This window comes from Silene latifolia, chromosome X (genome assembly GCF_048544455.1).
Source record: "Silene latifolia isolate original U9 population chromosome X, ASM4854445v1, whole genome shotgun sequence".
Lineage (NCBI taxonomy): Eukaryota > Viridiplantae > Streptophyta > Magnoliopsida > Caryophyllales > Caryophyllaceae > Silene > Silene latifolia.
In genome coordinates this window covers 320641931-320652295 of record NC_133537.1, presented here as the reverse complement: position 1 = coordinate 320652295, position 10365 = coordinate 320641931, and positions in this window count along the sequence as shown.

Here is a 10365-nt window from a genome sequence, read left to right as displayed (position 1 = left end):
ATCGCGGCTGGCGAGCCCTCCTGACATACGCACCACAGCTGGCGAGCCTTTGTCCGCATACGCGCAAGGACATATCCGAAGATGCCTCAGGTATGACTTCTTCTTATGGCTGGCGAGCTTTTGTATGTAGTCTAACGGACTTTAAACGACCGGCACAGATAGTCGACAGACTCTAAACTGTTCCCGACGACAGGTCCTTGGCTCGTGCCCTCGAGCCGCCTTGGCGTCGCCCTTCCCGACCGCAGGTCCTTGGCCCGAATCCTTTCGAGCCGCCTCGACGTCGCTCGGGTCTCCAGGTTGTAATCTTCGATTGACCTGGGGGCTCTACTTTGACTTTTGCCCTGTCCAAGCCTCAGTTAAAGTAGGGGCTCTGTAGATACCCAGTATCTGTTGAGACTCCAACAAACACCCGATGATTATCGGACTATAAAGTGCTTTGGAATCGCGGCGTTTGATCGACAGATGTGTACAACTTTACGTCGGAAAACATAAAACGATTTCAAAAATAAAACATTTCAAAACATTTCAAAAATACCTGGAGTGTTTAATGCACGACGACGGGGTCGCAATGACACTAACTAGAGTCAAAACCGACACCGGACCAAAACCCGACTCAAAAATTCAAATCCCGACTCTAACAACGAGTCAAACCGAGTCAACCACCAAAAACAAAATATTCAAAGCCGTCTATACTAAGATTTCCCGGATTCAAGAATGGTCAAGTACCAAACATGTGACTACAAATCCTAGGATAAAACAAATCATGATTGCTCTTGTGTGAATGTGACAGGACAACTCGAAGAACAGCGATGTGGCTCGCGCCTCTTTGAGCAGCCCAGGTGGCCACGTCGCTCAAAACTCACACAACCACTCATTTTCCTATAAATACCCCTCAAATGCCCCCATTTGAGAACTTACGCGAGTGTCCGCCCCCTCTTTTCTCCCTTAAAATTCTCGACTCGACCTCTTAAGTCACAATCCGACTCGTATTTACGACCTACCGATCGAAAATACAAGCCTTACACATTGTTTGGTACCGTCATCGTGCATTAAATCACTTGACCGACCACTTCCACCACTACACCGTCACTAATCTTAAAACACTCTTTTTACTTACCAAAATGGTTTTCAACCGAGTATTTTCCGACCAAACGAGTTGTTTCACTTACGTCGGTCACTCGCCATAACCAAACATGTAAGTATGAGGGTGTAAAAATCCTTCTTTTATCATGTTTTCATTTGTTTCATGACTATAACATGCTAAAACGTGCATAACATGAACCAAATCATGGGATGAATGAGCCAAAACTGATTTTTGGCCTGAGACAGAAGCCCCTTGGTTCGCCGGCTTGCCCGCGCCTAAATAGGGTGTCCAGGTCAGAACTCAACCGAGTTTGTTCTCGTCTTTCCCCTTTAATTCATTTTCATATTTGTAATCGGTTTTTACTATTTCAAATATTTTCGAACCTTTTTACTTTATTTTGTTTGTTTTAACTATAAAACATTTTTCACTCATGGTTCCTCATACCATGACGGTTAAATCCATGTTTTGGTGATAATATTTGGTTCGAAAATAAACATATTAGTCACCAACACAAAGTCATCCTTGGTTCTACATACCATGCCGGATTTTAACCCGGGTAAGATGATGAGTATCGACTAATTACATTCAAATGAACTTAAAACAATTAGTTCATAATTATTCTCAAAACTATTCATGACAAGCTTGCCAAGTCGAACCCGGCATCGAATATTATCAAAATAATGATGATTATTCATGTCCCGTTCTTCAAATCAACAAATGTGGTCTAAACGACACTACTACAAAAATCATTATGGACATCACTTAAAAGACATCAGAGATTTAAAAAAACCGATGTACAAAATATAGACATCGGACATTTAAAAACAACTGATGTCCATATAATTCAATACGCATCAGTTTTATGGAAAACTGATGTCTATTAATCCTGAACTTTAATAGACATCAGACATCTAACAAACCTATGTCCATTTACTTCCCAAAATAGATTAAAATCAAACCAACCCCTTACCGTCATAGTCATAAGACTCCTTAAGTTTCTCCAACTTCACTTCTACTACTCCATATCAAACCTAACTTTAATTTCTTCCACTAATCTCAAACTCCAAATCTCCCATTCATCTTTAGCTCTTCACTCGTACTCCAAATCTGCCGCCACCACCTCCACGACACCCCAAAACCACTTTCTGCCTACACCAACCACCACCAGCGCGTTATCCTCGAGAAGCAGTGTCCCTCCCGGTGCGCGTTGTTCGTCCATGTCCGCTTTCCAGTGCAATTCGTGCTGCCATCGATGGTACGACTCTCTACTCTCATACTTACTTTCTCAATTAATTTTAGTTTTAGAATTGAATTGGGGAAATCCATTAATTAGTGTTTTGATGCTAGCATCTATTAACAATTTATGTTTGTGGATAAATATTTTGTTATCTCTCAGAAATTGTTTAGTATTTGTTGGTGAATTTGGATTGTAATGTAGCTACTTTGCTAGATGTCTCTTAGTATTTCTCTTCTGACATACATGTTTGTGGTCAAATATCTTGTTCACTATCAACTATGATGGACCCGACACCATTGGTTCAGGAATAAAGGCTGCTATAAGAGAAAAGTTTCCAGAGATTGTTAATGTGGTCTTCACTAAATAGATTATATGCTTTCCTTTCAACACATATTTTCCTAGTATATATCATGTATGTACTGTACAATTTTGTGTCTTAGATTTACAATTTTTATCATGGGAGCTTGGATATTATTAATACAATCTTCTTTATCTTCATCATTTGGATAGAACAACAATCAGTTGAAACAATATGATTCTCTGAATAAAATGCATTTCTGAGCGAAATTGTAAAATTAGTATGATACTCACGGGGACATGTAGGCTTAAACAAGGACAAGATAAGTGACAATCAGGCACGGTACGTAAAATTAGCAATTCAGTATGATGGATGTCATTGACACCAGGTGATCAAGCATAGCTCAATACTCACGACTAAAAGATTACTCAGTTATTATAAACTGAGAAGTTGATAGTGAGCAAGATATGGCTTGATTTTTAATATAGCTACTCTCCTTGATTAATGTTGTGAAATACTCGTTATTATTGTTTTTTTAATTGTATGTAAATTATGATTTTCAGTTTTGTGTGTAATACAGAACCGAGACACTAATTTGTGTGGTTCTTGTGTTGCTTAAGCTCACCCCATTACTGTGTAAATTGTGTATCAGTATATGCAGATAAAGTCTGGAAAATACCACACATCGCTTATCAGCAATTCATCTCAAATTCATGCAACTTCGGTTACTTAGTCCAGAGAGGTTCGTGACATTTCAACAAGCTTCGTTTTCTATATATTACAACTATTGAAACTAACCGTAATGGTGTAATGCACTAATTGATCATCTGATTAATTCAAGCTTTTGCCTCTTTGAACTTTGAAGAATTTATATATTTCCCCAAATACTTCTTTTACACTTTTAGAGTGTTTGTTAGTATTAATATAGCAAATGCCTCTTATAAGGAGGCTTTAAACTTAGATACAGTAAATTAACATGTTACATGTTACCTATCCAATACCTCTATTCAAGAACTTTTAGTAATTGGCTTTTATAGTTTACTTACGTTTATAGTGTATTTAAGTAACTAACATGCAGTTTTACAAGAATGATCAAGTAAAATCGCCAACTTATTTTTCCTCACTGATATACAGCCATAGAGGTCTTTTAGTACGGAGACAGTTCCTAATATTGTTGTGGTAATAAAGATACGACTAGGCCAATATTCTGGCCTAACTTAGTCGAAGCACTAAAAGGCGTTATTCCTTGTGAGCAAGTAAGAATCGTTTCCTGTTTGAAAAAATGTAATTTGTTCAATAGACTTAAATTGTTTGCAGACTGTGACCACCCTTCATTTCCTAAGGCCCTACTTCTGCTCCTCCTATTTGTGAGAATCAATTCCGTTGAGAATTTATGTTGCAGGTTAAAGGTTGACAGTTCAAGCTTCTATAATTATTCACTTACTTCGTTTATTTGTCTGTCTTTATATTGATAGGTGACAACGCAGACGACCCGATTTTTAGAAGATTTGTCATGGTTACGAGCTGAAATTCTTCATGAAGCATGTGGCAATGTAACAATATATGTTCATCATTTAGTACTCTGTCCTAAATATTTGTTTAGCTTTTATTAAAATACCCTCACAAAGAATAAAAAAGGTAAAAAATGATTGAGACAAAGGGAGTATCATACTATTGTATGTTTACTTTCACCATTCAATTTATTTCTGATGACTAAAGAATGATTGACTGGTTTGTTATTGTGATATTATTCTATCTTTTGGCCTTATGATAGGATTTGGTGGTTGCAGCTATGCAATGGACAAAAGGATTGCTAAAGGAATTGTATAATTGCTCACTATTTTGCCAAAACTGTTGCTCTTCATATTCTGATATCTCTTAAGCATGATGGTGAGTTGTGTGATTTTTTCTTAGTAGGCCATACGAAAATGGGAGAAGTAATAAAATTTGAGTATGGGTTGAACTTATGAGGTAACGAACTATCTATTTCTCTAATTCGATTTGGTGATTGCTTTCCACTAGGCACCACAACCCCGCAACGTACTCAGTAGCAACATCGCTCCTCGACGACCCATCGTTTGTTCTCTCCTCTGAGGTACTCCTTAATCCTCATCCCCTCTATATGATAGGTATAAATAATCACACTCTTTAATAGTTCTATTATAGATAGTTAGGGTACATGGGTAATTATTTTGGCCAATTGAAGTTGTTGAAGCTCATGGCTCCATCGCAGGCGAGCTGCTTATAACGGATGTCTGGCAACTTAGCTTCATTAAAGACTATAAATGTTATTCTGCCATTACCATAACATTAGGTCTAATTATTGTTCTTTAGTCTTCTGTGTGCTATCTTAGGCCCAATTTCTTTCATTTCTCTAATATTGTGGAATTGATTCGCAGGGCGTGATGTTGAATTAGATGACATGTTTGAGCTTTTAATAGACGGTTCATCCGTATTGTAACTGAACTGTACGCTCTTGATCCTAATCCTAAATGTGTCAATAAATTTTATACTTTTGTACATCTAGTCATATTTCATTTTAGTGTCTCGAGAATTCTAATTACCTTCATAATTTGGACAAAGTTAAGACAAGATAAGGCTTATGGGATGGCTATCTTGATTTTATTGCTAATGAAGATCTACTATGCAAAATCAGGAGTACTAATTGCCGCCATTTGGCCGAGGACCTTTTTTTTACATCGAGTTATGTTATAACTTGGTTTCTATTTTTGTTGATAGGTTAGTTGTCTTAATATATTTGGATCTTTTCGTAATTGACTTCAGATAATCGATTGATTGTATAAACATATTTGTTGATTAGTGAATCATATTTTGCATTTGTGATCATGTGTAGTAGTAATGTATTGGGTAATAATTTAGTAATATATATTTTTTTTATAAAAATTAATAATTATAAACATCGGATTTTTATAAAAAACCGATGTCTATATTTTACAATAGACATCGGACTATTTAGATATCTCGATGCCTATGGCAAGTAATGGACATCGATTTCCAAAAAGGTGATGTCCATTGATCAAATAGACATCTGTTTTCCTAAAAATCCGATGTCCATTGATCAAATAGACATCGGTTTTCCTAAAAATCTGATGTCCATTGATCAAATAGACATCGGTTTTCCTAAAAATCCGATGTGCAAATTTTAATGGACATCGGTTTAAAATCCGATGTCCATTACTCCACAATGGACATGACCAAACTCTACATCGGTTGTGTATCTGATGTCCATATAGCGAAAAGTCCGATGTCCATCACAAGTTTTGTAGTAGTGCGACTCTTTCAAACCAAATCGGGTCAAATACCCATTTTTAAATACGTTTTATTAACGTTTTTCAAAAGGTCAGAACATGGCATACAACCGTTGGTTGACCCGCGCCTAAATTTGCCCTTCAATTCTCATTTTCAAAACCAGGGGAGGCCCCTTACACCGCCGGCTGGCTCGCGCCTCATGTAGCCTCCTGGTACAGGGCCTGTTCCTTTTTCCAGCATTAGTCTAGGACGATCCCGACTCCGGTTAGTCCGGATATAGGACGGATCAGATGACTATTTGCTCATTCAAAATAATATTTGCAAAATGCTTTACTAAGACAAATGGATCACGTTATGCACCATAAACCTAATACGGTAAATGGATGTTTAATTTCCGTCTTACATGCAAATCAACCATAAATCCAACTCGACATCTTATACTTGATACTTGGATTTAATCAGACCGACTTATAAAGCTCTCACATGTTAGGTTTAAATTATTGGATGTGCATTCATGCATTTAAACCGTTTTATCAACTTTTGCATTCAACCAAACAAGATCGATCAGTAGAGGCCGCTACCGCGGGCGGGATTGGGTGTCTAATTAAAGGGCTTCCCAATACGTACCTTCACCTGTTACTCAGAAACTTTGGATAGTGGACGACCTTATCCAGGGTGTATGAGAGTCATTCTAGAGATAGGATGCTAAAGAGGGACGATTCCTTATCTTTAGTACCTATGTCAAACCCTGCTTTGTGCTTCGTTTGACCGAGGTATAAAGTGGATTCGAACGGGTTCCAAGCATCCTACAAATGCTTGGTGGTGACTCCGAACATCTCTAATCGTTTCGAGACCCTTACCGAGACAAAACCGACCGATCTAAAACGATCCGGTCGAAAGCATTTTTACGCCGCCGAGCGTAGCTTTCAAAAGACCATTGCATGTCCACAGATCGAAGTGGGCTTGCAGGTGGCTACGTTCACATGTTGAACGTTGGTTAATACTCAGTTTGGGTCAACTTATGAGTTGGGCCATGCTACTAGTTAGGGTTTTAATATAGCTACTCCTAAAACCTAAATTCTAACATAATATTGAGCTAGGATTGGCACAAATCACGAGGCATATGAGCCGTGATATTTCGTATGTCCTAAGATATATTTTGTAAATATTTTATTCTCTAATGAATATCTTTACTTATCTTTTGTATCTTACTTGATATGGTTGTTTATGATAAAGATATTGTTGTTATAGAAAATCTTATCATATCTTAGAATCTATGGAAAAGATAATAATAAAATAATTTTTATTCTATCTTTTGGAATATTCTTTATTATCTTCAAGGCTTTAAGGAAAGAGATAATAGAAGATATGATTTGCTTACATATCTATATTTCAGCTATTAGGGTTTCGAGTAAACCGATTAGCCTAGGTTCCTTATTTCATATAAATACTTTGCTTTTGCAACATTTAAATAAGCGACCTTAAGCATAAAATTGATTTTTTTACGAAAGCAAAACCGCTTATTTCAAGCAAGAAAACCGATTTACTATTTTCAAAAGGTCGTGTGTTTTAAACTCGTATGTTCATTTGTTAAGTTATCGTTATAAGATAATAGTGCTCAATAGATTTCTTACTTGTTCATTAACATGAACCTTTGCAAGAATCATTAGTGCTTTCTTATTAGCGTAAGTTAGTCACTCGAGTATTTAACGGTACTCTTTGAGTTACAGCTAGAGTTAGTTGTACGAGTTAGGTTAGTAAATTTGTAATCCGTAGAAAGGTACTAAATTTATTAATCGAGAATAGTGGACGTAGGTTTCGATTTGTGAAACTGAACCACTTCAAAAACCGTGTGTCTCCTTCTGTTTTGTTTGTTTGTTTACTTTGTTCATACTTGATCACTAGTTAATTAGTTAAAGTTTAATCAATAAACTTTAAATAATTAATTATATTCATACAACTGAAAAAAGTTTTCAAAAGTTTCAAAACCTTAATTCACCCCTCCTCTTGAGTATTTTGGATCGATAGACTCTTCACACGGCCAGCTCTGCGCATTTTGTTATTATCATCGTTTTTTAATGTTTTTTGGTGGGTTGGTCGGGACTTATGTCAGACCAGTACGATCTACGAGGCCAGACGGACTGGTCGGGTCGCCTGCAAGTTCAATTGGACAGGCCTAGGTTTGAAAACACCTATCCTTAGCTTAACATCATCATAAATGTCATTATTATTGTGGCTCAATCCACTTTGGCCATAAAAATAGGGTACGCATAAATCCGCGGGACATATCAACCAAACCACGGGATTTGTTATGCACATGACAATTGTTTTAGCAGGATTTTCCCTGGAGGGATCCGGCTGGATTATTGAGTAATTAGGGTATCTAGTTCAATAAGTTCAGAATAATAATAGGAGTAAATAACAAGGAAGAATTAAGTATAAAGAATATCGTTTGTATAACTTTGACAAGCTGAGTACAAACTCGTGTATATAACTGAATATTCAGGAAAGAGTAAGAGATAAATTGTAAATTATTGATGAAAAAAATGAATGTCCTTTACAATTGTTAGATTATGCTATTTATAGTTCTACAGATGCTAACGTTACATTCAACCTCAACGTTCCCCTTGATTGTTGGAGTTGTTAGCTGGAAAATAGGGCACATTCCTTATTAACACGGTTGACTCGTTCTTCTTTAACAAACCGTCCTTCCTTTCCTCTTGCACGTTCAAATTTACTAAGATTATGTGCTCCTTGTAGTTGGACTTGGTCTTCCATGAGAGTAGGACGTGGTTATTTGTTCATATAACTGTATTTCTTGTTTATCAATTTAATCCAGCTTGCTTGAGTGTCCTGCCAGGCTATTCTGCACTTACCATCAGGCTTTTCTTCTAGGGTTTAGTAGCTTGCTTATCTTGTGGTACTCTTCATCTGTCAAATAATAGTTAGATTTGTCCGGTCCCTGGTTGCCCCAATCAGCCTAGTAAGGTCAGGCCAAGTTAGAGTCAGACCAGGCTAAATTGGGCCTAACAATTGCCCCTTGACATTTTACCCGTGCTGGATCAGGCCAGGGGTGAGATGTCAATTTTACCGGGTTAAATAATAAAAGGAATTATATTTACTCAATGACTCTTAGACTCCTAGTGATCGTTAATCACTGCAACGGCTAACTGCATGATGTCATGCTGACAATTTTGTGTTTTCTAGGGTTTTTGCACCGTTACTCCTCTTCTATAAATACGGTATTTGTGATGTGTTTATTTTTCACCAAAATTCTTCCACTTTCCTTGCTAAATCTTCTCTAAAATTCTTCCCTATTTCCCAGGAATTCCAGTTTGCTAACTTATAATTTCTCATTAAGTAAAATTTATCACGATAAATAAAACAATAAAGGATATGGGAGCCAAAAAGCGTCCTGCTTCCCAGAAAGCTGCGGCTGAACCTGAACCTACAGGCGTCCATGAGGAGGAGGTGGTTGAAATTGATCCTCCTGCTCGTGCTATTGCGTTTAAGTATCAAGATTCTGTTTTTTCTGCTCTTCAATCTCTGGATCCCTATTTCCCTGAAGAAAACCTATTGAAAACGAACTATGATAGGGTTTTAAGGGAGAAAAAATTAATTCCTGATTCGGCTGAGGTTTGGATTCCTGAGTTTTGTCCAGTGAGAGCTAATTGGGTGTCACCCAGTTGGTTCTGTATTTATGAGTGGGCATTCAAAGCAGGTTGTAAGTTACCTTTTACTCCTTTAATGATTGATACTATCCATGCCATGGAAGTATCACCTTTCCAAATCATGCCAATGGTTTGGAAACTTGTCCATTCTATTGAAAATTTATGTGCTAAGCATAAACTTGTAATTACTATTAACGATATCAAGGCAATATATCATTTGAAAAATCCTTCTACCGGTCATTTCAATTTGAGGATTAAGTCGAAAATGTCTCCTTTAATTACTAACCTGGACTCTGGAGATGATAAAAGCTGGGCAAAGACTTACCTGTTCATCCAGACTGAAAATCTGGGGTCAGGCTTTGATTATTTGAGATATCCTCCTTTGGAAAGTGGTAGGTTTCCTATATTCTTAATTTGCATTTTATTTTATACGAAATTAGGATATTTAAGTTTTACATGTGCATTTTTGATGATATTTGCAGCTCCTGACTGGGACTTCGACCCTCTTGACGAGGAGGCTATTTCAAGGATAGAGGCCTTTCTTTCTATTCCTGAGGAAGAGAGGGCTTGGCCTGCTAGTCTGGGCAGGAATTTATTGCCCCGGTATATGATGACTAAGCTGAGTGTGGTTAAAGTACCCAAAGGCAAGCCTAGCTCCACTGCTCTTTCCTGTATGTCTTCTATATGTGTTTGTGTTGATTGTTGTCTTCTTGTCGCTCCTCTTTTGATATTTATGTGTATTTATTATATATTCAGTATACAGGTCTTCTGCTAGGTTGGCCAGCTTTAGTGCAGCTGACTTGAA